Source organism: Lithobates pipiens, unplaced genomic scaffold, assembly GCF_037356315.1.
Source record: "Lithobates pipiens isolate NorthernLeopardFrog02 unplaced genomic scaffold, aLitPip1_a1.2 Scaffold_18, whole genome shotgun sequence".
Lineage (NCBI taxonomy): Eukaryota > Metazoa > Chordata > Amphibia > Anura > Ranidae > Lithobates > Lithobates pipiens.
The window spans coordinates 134,686,316-134,706,797 of NW_027507758.1; positions in this window are offsets into that span (position 1 = coordinate 134,686,316).

Genomic DNA, 20,482 nt, shown 5'->3' on the forward strand with positions numbered 1-20,482 from the left:
GAATGAAGGCCGCACAAGAACTTCAAGCTAGCCATCTTCAATATATCTGCCAAGCAATCCTGGTATAACTGCCCCAAAGGCTGCCACCCCTCTAGTCAAATAAGCTTGCAATTGTTTCAGAGCAGAAAGGCCTACTTCCTGCATGCCCATTTAATTACTCTGGTAATCCAACAGTGGATGACTCTTGAGGGCCTGATGGCTAAATTAAAAGATTGTCCACTTCCCTCTTTTGACCAAGTGCACTGTTAGTAACTTGACCATGTATAAGGAACTGAAGTCATCCTGCTGTGCACTAAGTGACTCTTGTGTGAAGACTCAGAGGGACTACTTCTCAGTTTTGCTGGAAACTGGATACCACTTCAAAATTGAACTTTGGAGATAGACGTATATATACGGATATCCCTATTTCTGGTACAAAAAATAAAATACACCAAAGGACCCTTGCAGGAAAGTGTTGCAATCTTTAACCACCTTCAGTCTGAAATAATGGCCTTCAAAAGGACTAGTTATACCGTAAGGTATTTCAATGGAAATTAAATGAAACCATTGGAGCAAATGGTGCTCTCAGATCCAAGCCTACGTCCCACAGAGGGAACAAGGATCTCCTTCATGGTCATATATAGATTGTCGCCCGCAAGAGGCATCTGGTCACAGGCTTTTCCACCCATCAGCAGATTGTGAAAGATAAGGTAGAGATCTGTACCTTAGATGGAGTTGTATGACAGACCAACCTCTAGCACTGACTGTTAAATGTCCAGGATATTGGATAGAGCAGGGAACACAGGAGAGAAAGCTTTTGCTGAGCAAGGAAAAAAAAGTTTCATATTCTCTCATATATATATAGCATTTATAGATGATCTTCTGGTCACCAATGTCTGAACAACCTCGTATGAGAATCCCTGCACCTCTAGTCTAGCCATAGCCTAGTCCATAGCCAGCCTATTAAAAGTAGTCTCATTGGATTGGGGTAATGTCCCTGACCTTGCCATAAAATGTACCAATTTTTAAAATTTAACTTGACCAGAAATAGATTTGGTCTTGCTGATGGCATCTGAGGGAGCAGTGAAATCCAAGGCATTCTCAGTAGGTGGAAAGGACCTGTATGGCATGGACTTGTTCTGCCCAATTTTTTTAGAAGCACCTTTACATTCAAGGACATCGGAGAGATCAAACAGAAAATTCCATGGCACTGTAAACCTATGTTTTATGATGGAGTCTTTGCATTGGCATCCTGTTGCAAATATCAGAAGCTGCGTGTTCAGTGGAGTCTCCCTGAGAACTACTGATGGAAAGCCCCATAGGGCCAATATTGGTTTGAGGCACTTGTTGAAAAATATTCTGCCTAACAGAACCAATAGTTAATTTTGCTTTCCTGGCAATAAGACCAACCTGAACTGGCTGTAAGTGGTTCTCTGCCAAGTGAAAAGTTTCTTTGCAAGATGTAACAGGAAAAGGCTTTTGTCAGGCAATGTAGACTACTCCTGTCTTGTTGTCAATCAACTTTACTTAGGCCCCCTTGAAGAAGATCCTGAAAGGCTTGCAATGCTAGAAAAGGCTTTTTTCCATTCAAGATAATTGGGGAGTCTGCACACCATTGTGCTCCAATGGCCTTGCAACTGTTTCTTCAGATTGTGGACTCCCCAGAGACTGGCATCTGGCTTCAGAATCATCCCATCTCCTGTGCGTTGATCAGTACATGGACGTATGAGTCGCAAGGTTGATTGACACTATCCCCGTGACTGCATGGACTCCATCTTGAACCTCTTGGTGTGTATGTACACACTGGATTCCTTCAAACTGAAATAGGCCAGAAGGCTCCTGCCTTAAGTAAGAGAAAAACTGGGGAGAAAAGCCCCCAGATGATTCTGTGTCACTGGCATGAGGACCTTGTAGCGGCACAAATTCTTATAACCAATCTTGCAAACATTTTCTCTTCTCAGATCTGTTGGTCAGAAATGAAATGGATTCAGTAGTCAACTTTGGAATTCTCCATTGTACTCCTACCTAACTGTCTTCTGGACTCACTGGTCTTTTGAGGATTGTCGTCCAAACCCTCCATATTGTGACTACAATCATCAACTTCACTCAGCCCCCCTGGCCCCAACTGGAAGAAACTGGTTGGGTCGTACCTTCAAAAGACTTTCCAACTATCTTAGCAACTTGCTCTGGACTTCATGTAAAAAGTAACTTTGCGGCACCTCCACTGTGATCTGTTAAATCTGCAGCCTGTCCTATAAGAATTTCTATATTTTTGGATACATAGAAAGCACTTTTTGGTTAAGCTCTATTGGCAGATAGCATGTCTAATTTTTTTTTTTTAAATCATGGAGAATAATACTTGGCTATGTGTTTTACTTCAAATGACTGTTTGGGGAGTAGGCAGTTACATTTTAAAAAATACAATGTAAAATTGACAAGGAGGGACACCAACATAGTTGTACCTTGGATCTTAAAAACTACAGGATAATGGTGTTGTGGTAACTTGCACAAATAAAAAAAAAAAAACATAATAATATTATTCTTGATATCACTAGAAATAAAAAGCCTTTGAAAATGTGTTTGCAATAACTCCATCAGTATCACCAGAAAAACAGCTTCTATATTATCCCATTAAAGAAGAAGAGAATTGCGCTCTGCATTTGGAGATTTAAAAATTGGCCACATCATGAATGTTAATTCTCCATTACAAAACATGCGTGTTTGTATTTTTGACTTTTGTTTGATGGACTTGTGTACACGCGATCGAAAAATCCGACAACACACATTTGTTGGCAGAAAATTTGAAGACATGCTAGCCAACATTAGTTGGCGGAAAGTCCGACAACAATTGTCCGGGACATACACACGGTTGGACTTTCCGCCAACAGCCTGACATCCAACATTTCCCATCGGAAAATACGATTGTGTCTACGGGGCTTAACTGTAAATTGGTCTTCTGATAAGTTCTCTGCCATTCTTCATCAACAAGCTCTTTACATGCTATCATTATGGGTGTTCTTGTGGCGTGGGAATTTGCAGCACACTTTCTACTATAGCCACCTTAATAGGGCTTAGAAATTTTGCACAACCACATCCTTGTGAGACAACCTGTGTAATGTCATTTTTCTGCCATTGCAGACTGTCTGCAAGACCAAAATGCACCCTGAGCTGGGGGAGGCATTTCCTATCATGCTGGCATAAACACAGTGGAAAGTGGAGGACTCCATGGGATACAGATTGTTCGTTGGTGGGTTATTTTTATTTTTTTGGAGCATTTGCATTAAGGGTTTCTGCTCCTAAAATAATGCAATACACCTTAATTTGCATTCTTTGAGCACTCTTTTAAAAAACATGTCCCACATTGCCCCTTCCTATCTTTGCTAGACTTCTGTGCCACTAACAGGTGTGGCAAGTTCATATTTGTGTAGCAAAGTCCCGGGTCTCCAGAAGCCTAATAATGACTTTAAGAGTTAGGGAGAGCACAAGAGTTAGGGAGAGCTGACATCATACTTCCTTGTAGAGTGGGTTACCAGGTATGGTGTGTATAACGCAAGGTGAAATGATGGGTGCAAGTCCCTTTTTGAATGCGAACAAGAGATTTATTGTCTCTTAACAAGAAGGGTGGGAGAGCGAGTTAGGGCTAGGACACCCTTGAGTATGTGCAATGATAATCTATAGACTCTGAGAATCTATAGGTAGACAGCTATACAGGGAAAGGCCTCCAGCCGGATGCCACATCTGTATAGGTAGGACCGCCCTTTCCTATGACAACTGAACTTGTAACAGTCACTAAAGGTATTTGCAGATAACTCTTGGTAACACAGAATAATTCTTCACTTATTTCACAGTATCCCACTATAGGTCTTCACTCACTGAGCTCCCAGTCTCTCACTAGACTTCCAGATCCAATCATCACTGGATCTCTTGAGCTCCTCCACAGCTTTCCCTCTGTACACTCCTCAAACATCCCCCCCACTAACCTGTTAGGTCTCTGGCTTGGCACTCGCTGAAGCTTTCCCACTTCTTCACCATCCCCGGCTGGTGATAAGACTGCTCTAGTACTTTCTTCAGCTTATTCAAAGTGGTCTCCAGTAACAAGGTGGATGGTCACTCAGTGGCGTCTGTTTCCCTTTTATCTCTGACCACAACTGGTTCCCCATCTGGCTGAACCTTCACACCTCGGTTGGACTCCAATCCTGCAGTCCCAACCCTACACTGCTTCTCCTGCTCCTGGATAGGCCTCAGGCAGCCTAGCAGCCAGGTGTCCCTGGGATAGGCCACTGGCTTCCAGCCTAGCAGCCCTGGGTGACACTTCCACTGCTGTCTCCTGTCCATTTATCTTCAATGCTGAGAAAGGGACTGGGGAATCTCTGTCCTCAGCCTCTTTCTCTGTCTCAAAGGGGAGATGTTAGGGTTCTATTTAGACCCCTGATATCTTACCAAAGCCCCCCCCCCCAACAGGGTTGATTAAAGAAAATGCAAATAATATAAAAAAATGAAATTGTAAACAAAAATTATACAAAAATTAATTGTAATAAAAAAATTAAAAAAATATATAATAAAGAATTACTGACACCACCCCCTGCCCTACCAACACTGTCCACTGCCCCAACCCCCTCACCCCAAAAAGCTTTTAAAAGAAGAAAATTAAATTGTAAAAAAAATATATGTAAAAATAAAAACTACTGACACCATCCACTTCCCTATTAACACCATCATCACCACATAAGTCCTATCCTTTCCCCAGAAGCACTGCGAAAAATAATATACATTTTTTTTTAAAGAAAATAATAAACAACATAATTGTAAAAAATAATAGAGAAAATAATAAAAACAAAAACCTACCGACTCACTGCTCTACTGACACTGTCCACTATCCCCACCCCACCCCCAATCATTGTGAAAAACAAAAAATAAAAGAAAAAATTGCAAAAAATTGCAAAAAATATAAAATTGTAAATAAAATAATAATAGAAATAGAGAACTACTGACACCGTCCACTGCCCTACTGACACCATCCTACACATACTACTCACTCCTGTATACTCCACACTCCTCACATGCACATACTACCCACCTACATACACTCAGCACTCCTCACATGCACATACTACCCACCTACATACACTCAGCACTCCTCTCCTGCACATACTACCCACCGCCATACAATCCTCACTGTACATTCCCTATTTAACATTACTACATTCTGCACTGTAACATTACACTACATTACACTACATTATGCATGTAACTCATCTCAGACTCTATAAAACCACCCCCCATTTAAGCCATGTGCAATATGTAGCATGGTTTAAGCCACGCCCCATCTCCCTGAAATGAGTTTTTGCAGGTTGGGATGTCTGTGTTCTAGTTACCATTGTCACCGAGGTTGAAAGTGAGTGAAAATCCAACATTTTGAGTTGTTACTGAAACAGGAATAGCAGATAAATCTTCCAAAGGGACATTTGTTCCAGTGACAGCTAAGTGGATTTCCCTTCAAGTTGGAGATATTTACTGTCACTCCCTTCTGTGCCTACAGAATAGGAAGTGAAGGTAAATGACACTGATGGCAAACAAACACAGGACAGGGATTTCAACAGTTACCAATTCTAGCCAAAACAAAAAACATTGACTTCACAATCCTCTAAGTTTGTATTGCAGTCAGTGCTATCCTGTCCCCATTTTCCTAATTTCTTTCCCAGGTGTCACAAACTGTAAAGCAAAAACTCCCAAACGGCATCACAAATGGTAAAAAACACCCAAAAGATCTAACTGTTGTCCACTTTTTTCAATACATAAAACAAGTTCATTGTTATGGGTAACTACTGCTTCCCCTGCTATTTACAGGTCAGTGAACATGACCAATATTTCACCAGTCTCTGTGGCTTTTTTCCCCCCAATGCTCACAGGACAAAGTGTCCTCATAACCATAAACACTAATGCCAGCCATCCACGGTTCAAATCTCGGCCGGTTCAGCAGGAACCAGGCGAGATTAAAACAGTTAAAGGAGAAGTACAGCCAAAGCATGTCCTGTGGATCACTCCGCTGACCCATTTTCAGCAGACAGCGGCCCAGTCCAGGCTCAGGCAAGATCGTGACAATGGAGTCGGAATCCGCCTACGTGTCTGGACTGGCACCCGACTCAGCCTCTCAGCAAGCAGCTGAGAGCCTGAGCCAGGTGCTACTGCCCCCTCCACAGCCCAGAACTCCAGTGAGGGGCTGAGTAGAGAGCTGGTGACTGATAGTCATCAGCTTTCTGCTCATGGAGCCCTGAGAACTGAGCGATCGGTGGTGTTTGATCACTTGGTTCTCATTGTTAGAGGTGCTGGGGGACAAATGCAGCATTGAACCATCACCTAGGTAAGTATGAATCTTAACCTCTTAATGCCGGTACCTCCCGCCACTTTAAGAGGTTTATGATGCCAGGAGATGGGGCGGGGCTTAAGAGCATGTGACCGCTGTGATTGGCTGTCATGGCAGTCACATGATCTGAAAACTCTTGCAAGTAGCTTTCGGGAAAGGAAGCTTTCGGTAAGGTGCCAGTAACTATGCTGGGTGCGCGTACCAGGCGCGTTCTAAGCACAGCTGTATAGACAGCAATTCACGCAAATATGCGGCCCCTCTGCGCCAAGGACCAGAAGCCGAGAAGCCACATATTTGTGTGTGCTGCTGGTCCCAAGGGGTTAAAAAAGAACAAAAAGATTGATCTCTATTAATGGGCAGGCTGAACGTCCCAAGTTGATCGATCAATCAGCTTGGGTACAACCAGCCTGCTGGATTCTCTTGTGATTATTGCTAGCGGCTGCTATCGCTGTTAGCAATAATCACTGTCTTCTCCTGGGAGAAGGCTATTGCTGATTTCCCTGTCAACACTGTCTGTGTTGATGGGGGAATCTTGAAAATGTCTTTCCTGCAATCCGTTCCGTGGTTGCAGAAAATAAATTTGCACCATGTATGGCCTGCCTAAGTTTGCATTTTAACATCCCAAAAATTATATTTTTAACTTGGAATACCTAAAACTGAGACACAGCAGCGGCACCATTTGCTTCCGTGGCTGTCAATTAAAGTAATTTAGCCAATCAGGGCAGAGAGCGGGCAGGGCCTAGCCGGGGCTCCGTGTCTAAATTGACACACAAAGATGCAGCTCAGCTCAGGTGACCCCCATATCAAGCTGCTTGCTGTGGGGGTACCCAACAGGAGGGAGGGGCCAGTAGCACTGAACAGAGATCCGAGAAGAGGAGGATCGGGGCTGCCCTGTGCAAAACCAACTGCATAGAGCAGGTAAGTATGACATGTTTGTTATTTAAAAAACAAACAAAAAAAAAAACGAGACTTTACAATCACTTTAAGCTGTAAAGGGGAATATGCGTAAAAAATTATCCAGTTTGCTAAGTTCAGTGGGCAGTACTGGCTCTCTGGCACAACCCATTCACCTAAATAGGAGCACTCTGCATCCGCATACATTGTTGCAGCATGCTAATGTGGAGTTTAAGTGGAGGTACACACAGGGATGGCTTCAAAGTCGTCCGACTCTGAAGCCGCCCCGCAGAGCACAACCTCAGCGCAGCTTGTAAACAACTTCTTTAATAAACGGCAATGCAAGGCGCTCTGAAGTCTCCCCAAAGTAGTGCAGGAATCCTTTCACTTGAGTCGCTCCTGTTAGAATGGTTCCATTGCACTACATGGAGCTTGACTTGCCAGGCAGCTAAGTCACCTGACAGGTCGCCTCTGTGTGAACTTAGAGGTTATAACAGGCTGTGAGGAGGCGATTTAATGCCCTTACCGCCCTTAAATGTCCTCTGAATGCAAGAATAAACAAGGCCTTTCTCTCTCTCTCCCCTTTCACTCTCTCTCCAGTCTCATATAGGGGACTTCATAAAACAACGTGGAAAATTATCATCCAAAGAGTGACTGCAACCTATCAGATACAGTCGCTGTTTGGGTATGCAAGCATCTGGGGGTGCCATGGCTGCCTGAATACAATAGCTGACACTAACAGCTGAAACTACTGAAATCCACACTGTTACCTGGTCAGTGGCGTCTGATGGGGTTTTCTTGGGGGGGCGGCAAACAACCCCCCCCCCCCCGGGCTGCCGGTCGAACATCACTAGCACAACTGCCACCCACCCCTCTACGATGCAGCACTAACACCTCCAAAGCCACCCGCTGACCTTACCCTGGATGTGGGCCATGAGAGGTCGGATGTGGCCATCTTCGAGCGAGGCAGGCTCGGGGAAAACTGCTCGTGTGTCCTCTCCTGAAGCAGCTTCCGCTGTGTCTCCTCTCTGCTCCTCCTGGCACTAGGCATCCAATAGGATCACCCAACGTTTTGGTCAATCGGGAAACATGTTTCACACCTGCTTCCAATTGGCCGGGAGGAGGATCAGACTTTGCGACCCGTGTCCACCCTATTTTGAAGCCTACTAGAGTCTATGGTTCTAATCAGGTTCTTAAAAAAAACCCCGGCTGCTGTAATTCATATGCCCAGTGACCCGAAAGAGGCCGGACAGAGGGGGCAGCCACGGTGGCCGTAGATAGATTCACGCTATGCATGAATCTATCCACTGCATATAGGGGGTAGAGCTGGAGAGAGAGGCGCCACTATACCTGTATACCTGGTTGAACCAGAGAAAATCCAACTGAGGTGTAGGGGTGGGTGGGGGGGGGGGGTGCTGATGTGGATAAGGGTCTCTGAATAGACTCCACAACTCTAAATAGAATTAGTAAGTAAAGATGTCACCTACAGATAAAGTCACCAAATGTAATACAAAAAAAAATTCCCTTCTTGTAAATCCATCGTCCATCATGCATGTACATGTCTGATCTCGACTGTACACATAGCCAAAAGACAGCTCCCAAAGTTGTCATCAGCTATACAAGGGAATGGGTGGGGATAAGGGTGCCATCATTGCCCAAATTAAAACAAGAACTATACAAACTTTGGGTGCCGCTCCAAGCAGTCATCTGGTAATGCTCTGGTGACCCACATTGCATGTGTTTACAGGTGCCTCACCCTGTATGCATATACCACCTCTTTATACACACACGTGGAGAAGGAAAGATGGAACACCACACTCCTAGATAAGAAAAGATGAAAGCGGCTTCAGCCTGACTTCTTCCAGAACACGCCACTGATGAATTTCGAACCACCCACAGGGCTTAGTTATCTATGACTAGCTATGACTAAGCCCTGTGGGTGGGGCGAAACATGTCAGTAGAATGTCCTGGGAGGAGTTTGGGCTGAAGCCGCTTTAATATTTTCTTACCTGGGCTGTTTCATCAGAGTGCAGCGTTTCTATCTTTCCTTTATTGTCCAAATATTATGTTCGGACCGAACACTGTGCTCAACCATAATAGTCATACGCATTGCAATCTGATTCTACTACCTGTGTATAATCATCTTTAAATTTACCAAAGCTATGCTATACAAGGGCCGATTAAACAGTCTTTTTTATTTGTATTAATTCAGACAGATCCTTCTACTCAATACATATTATTGTTGATATTTAGATCTAATAATGATTGTACAATCAGATTGTAATGTGTTCAAGCAGATTTGTACCTTTAGCTACTTCTGACAATAAGGTATTTTTTTACACCGTTAAAGACATAGATAATCCTTCTGAAGTATTTGAAATGAAAACTCAATAATCTGCCAGCAGTTCGGTTTACCTTTTCATCATATCCACACTAAAAACAAATTGCACTTGGAATCAAACCGGTTGCTATGGACAACAGAGACACTTTCCTTTTAGACTTTTTCGATACATGACATAAATGCATGTGTGAGTGAACTTTAAAGCTGCTCAAGTCAAACTGTCACCATTTGCAATTACATCCCACCAAATGTTCAGTGTTAGGTTAGTTTAGGGATAGAGCTAATCCCTGAATTAACGGCTGACCTTGCAGCATAGTTTAGCGATACGTCTAATGATAGAGAACTATCTTCAGTGGCGGGAGATAGCTGTCAGATTAGCGTACAGGGATAAACATATTAAGCTGATCAGACTGCTATCAAGTTACCATAAGAAGGCTAAAGGCTGCCTATCAGAGTCACATACCAGGAAGGTAATGAGATGTGTGCACACATCGCCCAGTTGGTCATCAGATATACTGGTGCCATGAAAACCTTCACTGATGATAACCAGAGCATATATGGGTGTGGAATGTTTGATGTAGTTATATTTTGATCAGGCAAGAAAGATATCTCTTATGCCGCGTACACACGTAGCAGACTATCCGACGGACTTAGTCTAGCGGACTTTCCGCTGGACTGTCCGCCGGACTTTCCGAACGAGCTACCTGCCCACACACGGTACTTTTGCGGCAGACTAATACGGCGTACTAAGTCCACCGGACTATCCGCCGTACTTTTGAAATGAACGGACTCGCCCACACACGCGGAGAAAAGTCCGCTCATTTTGAGCGCGTCTCCAGGTAGCCGGGGCCAGTGAAGGAGGCGTCGCTGGACCTGTCACCTGGTATGGACTTAAAGGGGAATCCCTACGCTGAAAAATCGGTGTGGGGGTCCCCCCTAGGTCCATATCTGACCCTTATCCGCGGGCACGCTACCCGGCTGGCCAGGAAAGGGGGTGGGAAGCAGCGAGTGCCCCCCCTCCTGAGCCGTACCAGGCCGCGTGCCCTCAACATGGGGGGTGCCTTGGGGAAGGGGAGTCCGGCGAGAAGACCCCCGAAGCAGGGCCCTCTGATTCCTCCTGTATTTAATTGTATTGCAACTATACTGTCTGCCCTAAAGTTGTAAAGCGCTGTGCAAACTGTTAATATAACTGTTAATAATATTCGGCCTGATGTATGAAAAGGGTGCTAAAGATAAATTGTCTTGTTACCCATATAAGCTAATTTACTACTTTATTGCATGTACTAATATTATTGTGTATTTGGAGTGGTAGAAGGACTCACTTATGTTGGTGTTCAGTGGGAGAAGAGCACACTTTCATTGATGTTCAGGGGAAGAAGGGGCCTTTGGTATTTAGTGGGAGATAGACCAGTGCATATTGGTTTTTGATTGTAGAAGAGTACACTTTCATTGATGTTCAGGGGAAGAAGGGGCCTTTGGTATTTAGGGGGAGATAGACCAGTGTATCAAAATTGGTATTTGATGGGAGAAAGGCCCACTTACATTTTTGTTCAGTGGAAAAAGTGCCAATGGTTACTTAACTGAAGCAGGACCCATGAAGGAGAATTCTTAGCAATATTGGCTCTAGGACTATGTGGGCATCATTGGGCATATATCAGTCTGCCAAAATCCATCCTGGCAAATTTCCATCCTGGGGGGGGTGCAAAAAAATTACCAGCCGTGGGTGCCGGATATGCTAGCTATGCCACTGTCTGCAAGTACATAAAATTATAGTGTAATTTTTGTAAGGAAAGAGATCAGCCTAGGGTTACAACTAGGCTTGCCACCTCATCCCTTTAAAACCAAACACATATTAATTACTCAGGTTCTGAGGCTGATTTAATGAAGATAAGGTACCAAGTGAGTTTAATTACCACCTTAATCAGTCACAGAACCTGTGTAATTAATATGTGTTTGGGTTTAAAGGGATGAGGTGGCAACTCTAGTTACAACACTGCTCTACCATAGATACTGTGCAGTGATTGTGTGTTGTCACCCTATAACAGGAACTATGTTACTGGCACAATCCCCAGGTGAAAGTGAAGAAAAACAAGCCTACAGAGAGAAAAGGAAAACAGCAAACTTGAGTAGCTTGATGGATGTGTATATGGCTCCATCTATACTTTTTAATTTTTTTCCCCTCTGTTGTGCAGCCAATTTCAAGCCAACATTCTGCTCTGGCTCTGAATCCATTTAATGAATCCTTTCCTTTGTTAACAATGACACTTTGCCGTTATTTTCTTCTCAGTCTGTGGATGTTTGTGGCCTTAGTGTGTTATTTTACACCTTCTGACATTCTAGTGTGTTTGCCAAACTCATGTCATATCCTCTAATGTACTTGAATTTATCACCCATTATGTAAGGGTACTCCCAAGGACTGGAATGTCTGATAAGAAAAGCTTAAAAAAGCAAAACCAAAATAAAAAAAAATACATTCTTTCATTTTTGAATATTTTTAATTGTTAGGCCACTGCTGAAATGCTAGCAGTACTGAATGACACATAAGCTAGTGTAACAATGTCTGTATATACAGTGCCTTGCAAAAGTATTCACTTTGTTATGAAGCCCATGAAAATCTCTGGTCCAACCAATTACCTTCGGAAGTCACATAATTAGTGAAATGATGTCCACCTGTGTGTAATCTAAGTGTCACATGATCTGTCATTACATATACACACCATTTTGAAAGGCCCCAGAAGCTGCAACACCTAAGTAAGAGGCACCAATAACCAAACATTGCCATGAAGACAAAGTAAGGGACAATGTTGTTGAGAAGTACAAGTCAGGATTAGGTTATAAAAAAAAAAAATCCAAATCTTTGATGATCCCTAGGATCACCATCAAATCTATTATAACTATACTGGGAAGACATTAAAAATCAGATTAAGGAAGTCCTGGGGATAGATATCCCCCTCTCTCCGGTCTACTTTCTCTTGCACATCCCTTCCATGTCTATAAGTCGTTATAAAAAGAATGTAATCCCTCACCTACTAGACACCGCAAGACGGCTACTCCCTATTTTCTGGAAGAAAGCGCAGATACCAAATGGGAGGGAATGGATGTGCAGGACAGATCAGATCAGGGATGCAGAAGAATGGAATGTGACCTGTAAAGGCACTAGAGAATGGCACGCGGCCCGGTGGGTTCTCCAGACAGATCACTTCTCTGTTCGCAATCACATCCCCTCAAGCCTGGATGAATCCCTATTACGAATAGCAGACCCAGCTATAGGCCATGGTAGGATGCCATTTTTCCGGAGTCCATCCTAATGACAGAACCTGGGGTCCCTATCCCCTTGTCACTGTCAACTCCTACTTTCTTTCCCCCCTGCAACTTTTCTATCCCTTTCCAACACCTTCCAGCAGGACAACGTCCCTAAACATACAGCCAGAGCTACAATGGAATGGCTTAGATCAAAGCATATTCATGTGTTAGAATGGCCCTGTCAAATCCAATTGAGAATCTGTGGCAAGACTTGAAAATTGCTGTTCACAGATGCTCTCCATCCAATCTGACAGAGCTTGAGCTATTTTGCAAAGAAGAATGGGTAAAAATGTCACTCACTAGATGTACAAAGCTGGTAGAGACATCCCCGAAACGACTTGCAGCTTTAATTGCAGTGAAAGTTGGTTGTACAACGTATTGACTCAACATTCCCAACGTTTTATTGCTTTAATTGCCAACAACTCTTTATTCCCAATGTTATAATTATTTTCAGCTGATGAAAATAACTATAAAAGGAACTTCAGGAATGGGATGTACCAATATTGGTGCAGAAGTGATGAGAGTCTTTAGCTTAATAAAATCAGTCTATGCCTCAGGGAAAGGGCATCCCTTTCTTTGTCAGCTGTGTAATTGGTGCTATCACCTTAGAGAAGTTTCTTATGAATTTTCTGTAGAAGTTCGCAAAACCAACAAATCATTATATTTATTTAAAATTTCTAGGGGCAGGCCAATACACTACTGCTTTGATCTTCTCAGTATCCATACTCACTCATTTAGCAGAAATAATATATCCCAAGAACTGCATCTGGGTTCGATCAAATTTGTTATTTCTCCAATTTAATAAAAAGTTGGTTCTTCCATAACCTTTCAAAGACAGTGCAAACATGTTTGCGGTGTTCCCCCAGGTTATTAGAAAAGATGAGAATATCATCCAGATAAGCAATCACAAACTGGTCCAATAAGTCTCGAAAAGCATCATTGATGAAGTGTTGGAAAGTGGCATGAGCGTTGCAGAGGCCAAAAGGCATAACCAAGGACTCAAAATGAGTATCTGGTTCTAAAGGTGGTTTTCTATGCATCTCCTTGACGCATGCGGATGAGGTTATATGCCCACCCTAAGTCTAGTTTTGTAAAGACTTTGGCAGAGCGGAGTCTTTTCAACATTTCAGAGGTCAAACAAAGTAGATAATGGTTTTCAACAAAGAAGAGGGCTGCCCCTGCAGAAGACGTTGAGGGTCTAATGAAGCTCTTGTCTAAATTCTCATCAATCCATTCCCTGAAAACTTTAAATTCAGATTCTGAAAGATTGAAAAGGCGACCAAAAGGTATTTCAGCCCCTGGGAGCAGTTCAATGGGACAATCATATGAGTGATGAGGAGGTAACTGATTGGCATTCTTCTTATCACAGACATCCCGAAACTCATGATATTGTGGAGGCAGGTTGTCATATGACTGCGTAGTAAACACATCCACCTGTGATTCCTTGACCACTGAAGAACTTGTTTGACAAGGTTCTCTACAGAATTCCTCACAATGGCGGGATGTAAAGTTTATAATCTGTGCTTCCCAGTAGATGGTTTTGCACTCATAATCCCTCCAAGGAATGCCCAGGACAGGAAATTTGGGTGACGTAATCAGCTGAAAACTGAAGGTCTCATGATGGTTAGCCTCAAAATGATAGTTAGCCTCAAATGGGTAACAGGTCATGAAGTTAAGGGTGAACCATTGACCGTCTCCATATAGATAGGAGCAGACTTATTTATTGTTTGGATATTATTGCTGTGGGCAAATTCTATGTCCATAAAGTTCCCCCCAGAGTCCAGCAGAGCAAGGAATTTCAATGCCATCAGAGATAAGTTTAATATGAATGACAAAATAAGATAGTACGGGATTGACTCTATTCTCTTCATGAATCAACGGGGAGATAGACTGGGTAATAGAGTTTATTTGTTTAGGCACTATCACATCAGTCGCTGCAATTGTTCTTCTAACCTTGTTAGGGCAGTTAACTTCGTAATGTCCAGAGTCTCCGCAATATAGACACAGGTTCTTCGAACGTCTTCTCGGTTTCTCCTGAGTAGAAATGGATCTTTTAAGAAGTGGGGCGTGGCCTGACTGAGCATGGAGTAGGACCTGCACACCCAGGGCTCCGTTTATTAATCCTGGTTTGCAGTGATCCTCCACTCCTTTAATCCTCCCACCCGTGTGGGCTACCTGCCTGGGGACCCCCTGTATACCCTACCGGTTTTTCGGCCTCCCTGCGACCCGGTCGGAGCGGCGCCGACCCGCACGGCGGCCGCATTTAGGCGAGACCGCGGCTTCGGCCTACCCACGGAGGTCCGCGGCCATCTTGGTACACCCAGGCTCCGGACCAGCGCTGGGCCTTGTGCATGCCGTCCTCCCATCCAGCCTGCCTACTATACTGTACAGCCATCCAGCTGCCTGCACAGAGGGGTGAGTCTCCTGCACTACTGTGACTGGGCAGGTCTTGGGCTCTGGCCTGTGCCTGGAGGTCCGCGGCCATTTTGGTACACCCCATCCTTCAGCCTTCACTGGGCCTTGTGTCTGCTGTCTTCTCCCTTCTCTGCCTGTAATACCCTGCCTGGCTGTACCTGTCACACATAAGCTCCATACTATGTCCCCTCCGGGGAGCCGTAAATCTGCCGTGGCAAAGGTCGCACAGTACCGTCGGAATGAGGGAGAGGAGGCTGAGGAGGATGGTGTCGCTGAGAGGGCAGGAGGAGAGCGTGGGCAGGGAGACACGGATAAACTACTAGAAGCGATCACACTCTGCAGGACATCCCTCACCGCCCAGATCGAGGAAGTTAAAACGAACATATCTCTAATTAGACAAGATTTTCAGAAAACCCGCGAACGGGTCACGGAGACGGAAACCCGCATCAGTGCGGTGGAAGATATCCTCCTGCCGATACAGGCTAGATCTGAACGCATGCAGGGACAGATTAACCAGTTGCTCGCCAAGCAGGACGACATGGAAAATCGCCTGAGGTGTAATCTCCACTTCGTCGGTCTCCCGGAGGGAGCGGAAGGTAAAGACCCAACATCATTCCTTGAACAACTGCTGATAACCACGTACGGTCGAGAGGCCTTCTCCCCCGTGCTGGTGGTGGAAAGAGCTCATAGGATGCCAGCTAAGCCTCCTCCTCAAGGGGCTCCCCCCGTACCTTTATTGCAAAACTTTTAAATTACAAAGATCGGGATGCTGCGTTGCGGCTGGCGAGAGAGAGGGGCAACATCCCGGTGGGAAACGTCAAAGTGGCAATATTTGCTGACTTCTCGGCCGAGATACAGAGACGTCGACAGGGCTTTCTGGAAGCCAAACGCAGACTGCGTGACTGCCACCTGAAGTATTCCATGCTTTTTCCTGCACGCCTGAGGGTGGAACATGATGGCCGCGTATCATTCTTCGAGGATCCTCGCAAGATCATCTCCTGGCTGGAGCGCAGACCTGCACAGGGCAGGGGCGACTGACTGCACATCAGGTGAGCCGTATGGCATGCCGATACTGTTCCATATCTCCATCACCACTTGGCCTGACTTAATCACACTTGCAACATAGTCACCCTGACTTGCGCCCCACATTGGCGGGTTCACGTTGTTGTGCTTTGCTGGGCCGGGGAGACAGGTGGACCTCGGTTTTTCTACTGACCCTACTGCCACGACCGCTGATATATAATCCTTCCTACGAAATACAGAGCACTGGATTTCTAAAACATCCTCCTGTGATTTCGGATATTTTGAGTGGACTTACTATATCTCACTGCCCCCCTCCGCGGGGGTTCTATATTTTTTTTATTTTTTTTTTTATTTTTATATATACTCCTGAACTTATTTGCCACACGGGGCTGCAGAAGTGTGTTGGTCCTACAAGCCTCATGCATAGTGCAGCGAATTTTTGCCCCACTAACCACTGGGAATTATAACTATGCAAATGAACAGAGCGACTGGGTCTCACTGCCTTTTCTCTACACTAACATGTGGGGGCGCGCAATTAGGCCCCATTTTCATTCATCTTTGTGGTGGCTGGCTCGGAACCACTACTTGTCCCAGTGGCTAAAACTGTTCATTATCTTCTCCTTACATGCGAAGTTATGTTGTTTCCCAGATGGAAGTTTAAAGTTGTTAAGGGATCATGCCTGCACAAGTTGGGGTGGGTGTAAGGCGGGGAGGGGGGAGGGGGTTGTTCAACAGTTATTTTTGCAATTTGTACATGTGCATACAGTGTCTCAGGAACCAAATATGGGAAAATGTATATCTGTTGCAGAGGTGCCGCATACAGTGTTTGATGTACTCCAGTTCTTCTATATATTATATTTTTCGCTAGACCTCAAGTTATGTGTCCTACTGAAGCAAGGTTACGCACCCTACACAGCACCATGGCAACTATAAAATTTCTCACGTGGAATGTGAGTGGTCTGCGAGAGAAAATTAAGCGCTCGGCCGCCCTGGCATTCCTCAAAAAACAATGTGCTGACGTAGTGGTGCTGGTTGAGACACATGTTGAGGGCAGACTCCAAATGGCTCTTCGCCGCTCCTGGGTTGGGTGGGCGTACCACTCCACCTATACGTCTCATGCTAGGGGTGCGACTAAATTCTCTAAACTCATCTCCGCCTTTCACCTTGTAGACACATGGAGGCACAACTTCCCGTACACTCGAGCCTATTCCTGTTTCTCTCCTACTCACAACTCTATGTCCCGCATAGATTTCATTCTTGTTTCCCACACCCTAGCTCCACGGATCCTTGAAACAGCGTTTTGCCCCAGGTTACTATCCGACCACAGTCCATACTGGACCACCCTTAGCATCCCTATTGATAAACCACCAAGGCCGTGGCGATTGAACCCGTTCTGGCTCTCACTGCTTCCAGAGGATGATGGGCTCATCACCCAATGGAAGCAATACTTCTTGGAAAATGACCACACAGCATCTGTTGCTGCAATATGGGATTCATTTAAAATGTACGCCCGTACTACCCTGATCTCACACATAAACAAAATCAAATCAGATTCCGCTGGAGTGTTCGACAGGGCAATAGCGGAGCTTGTCTTCACTGAACGGGAATACGCAGCCAATCCCACCCCAGTGACAGCGGCCCAGCTTAAACTGCAGACTAGAGTGGTGACTCAACTCCAGTATACGAAAGCTCATCAAAAGCTCTTCTTTACTAAGCAGAAACTCTTTGAATATGGTGAAAAGGCAGGCAAGCTCCTTGCTTACCTAGTGCATAGCGAAGACAGGCCCCCAGTTGTCATTACCCTACATGGCCCGGGGGGGGAGTCAGATCACGGACCCATGCAGTGTTACCTCTCAGTTCAGAGAGTTTTTTGCGGATCTCTATAAAACAACAGTGACAGACCTGACAGACGTACGGACCACTTTCCTTCACAGCATTACCTTCCCCCAGTTGACGAAAGAACAAAAAGATTCACTTGAGGCACCCCTTACCACGGAAGAAATAGACGCCGCGATCTCCAGCTTTGCTAGATCCAAATCCCCTGGATCTGATGGACTCCCTGTTGAATTTTACTCCCAATTTAGAGAATTACTAACTCCCAAACTGCTTGCACTATTCAATCACCTATTTGATACCTTCACCCTGCCCCCCTCCATGCGGGAAGCGACAATAGTCCTCATCCCCAAACCGGGGAAGGACCCGGGTTACCCTGAATCCTATCGTCCTATTTCTCTACTGCAAGTAGATATAAAAATACTAGCTAAAGTACTGTCCCTTCGATTGAACCAAGTCATTCTGTCCCTCATACATGCAGATCAAGCAGGCTTTATGCCAGGCCGCAACACATCCTTTAATCTACGCAAACTGTATATTAACCTCCAGGCTACGCACGCAGAAGTTGGGTCAAGGGTGGTGGTGACACTGGACACGGCAAAGGCGTTCGACTCGGTGGAATGGAGTTATCTCTGGAGCTGCTTGGGGGGCTATGGCTTTGGACCACGTTTTATTAAGTGGGTTCAACTGCTGTATCAGGCGCCCACGGCCCGGGTGGTGGCTAATGGCTGGCCGTCTCGAATGTTTGACCTCGGCAGAGGCACGAGACAAGGCTGCCCTCTTTCACCACTGTTATACGCCCTGGCTGCGGAACTCTTGGCCATATCCATCGGAGCTAACCCAGAGATCAGGGGACTGAGCCATGGCACCCTGACAGAAAAGATCAGCATGTATGCTGACGACACACTGCTATACCTGGCGGACTCGGGCCCCTCTCTGCAGGCGGCTCTTGAGACAATCGAGAGGTTTGGGACCTTTTCTGGGTTAAAAATTAATTGGGGGAAGTCCCAAATTCTTCCACTTGACAGCTTCCCACCAACTGAGTTTCAGGACAGTCTGCCATTACGACGAGTCAGTGTCATTAAGTATCTGGGGGTGTGTGTCTCCAGATCGCCGGTGGACTATACACATTTAAATTTAAGCCCTCTAATTTCCCACATTCAGTCCTAACTGCGGGCCTGGGCCCGACTGCCACTGGGGATTTGGGGTCGGATAAATCTTATTAAAATGGTCCTTTTACCTAAGATACTCTATATCCTCTGGCACTCCCCAGTGTACTTACCCCTGAAGCATTTTAAGTCCCTTGAGGCCCTGCTCAAACCCTTTGTGTGGGGAAACAACAGACACAAATTAGCTTGGCAGGCGCTTAAAAGCCCCACGGACCTAGGGGGCACTGCCCTTCCCGATTTTAATCTCTATTATATCGCATCACAGTTATCCCAACTGTATCATATTGACAAGACGGACAGGGAGCGGTTTCTCCAACTACTCTGCCCGAGATGGGCTCGACGTACTGGAGACTCAGGGGGACAACAGACAGACCTTGCTATACCATTACAGACGCATTTGGGACTTAGCTTCCGCCAAGCTAGGGATACCACTCTATAATGATTATACTCCATTGTGGTACAATAAAACTTTGTCGGAATTTCTAAGACTTCCCGATACGGACCTTTGGTTTACATATGGTATTCTCTATATGCACCAATTGTTTGTCGACGGAACCTTTAAAACTTTTGCCACGCTTAGCGCAGAATTTTCACTTCCCAGATCCATACTCTTTCGGTTTCTACAGATGAGACATGCGGCTCGGGCTCAGTTTTTGGAATCCGCACCACAGTCTGCCCCTAATGCACTTATGGCCATAATCAAGAGCTCTGATCCCCGTAAATTAACCTCGTCCTTCTATGACATGCTTACTACCCCAGTCTCCACCAAATTGGCAGTCAAACTCAAACCTCGCTGGGAAAGGGTGATAGGCCCTCTGGAGGATGCGGAATGGGAGGAGGCTTTGGAATCCTGTAAGGCTGTCTCACCCAAACTTAATGACAGACTGACTCAAATTTATATTATCCACCAGGCATATCTCACCCCCCTGCGGGTTGCCAGATATAGAAACTCTCAATCTACCCTCTGTCAGATGTGTGGGAAGGAGGTGGGTACATTCTTTCATTTAATATGGTCGTGTCCCAAAATACAAGGCCTCTGGGCGCAAGTTGTCACCTTTCTACATGATCACATGGGCTCTCCGGTCACATTGGACCCAAAACAATGCCTACTTGGGGTGCTTCCAGAAACCACAGACAAATACATGAAGGCATTCTTGCATG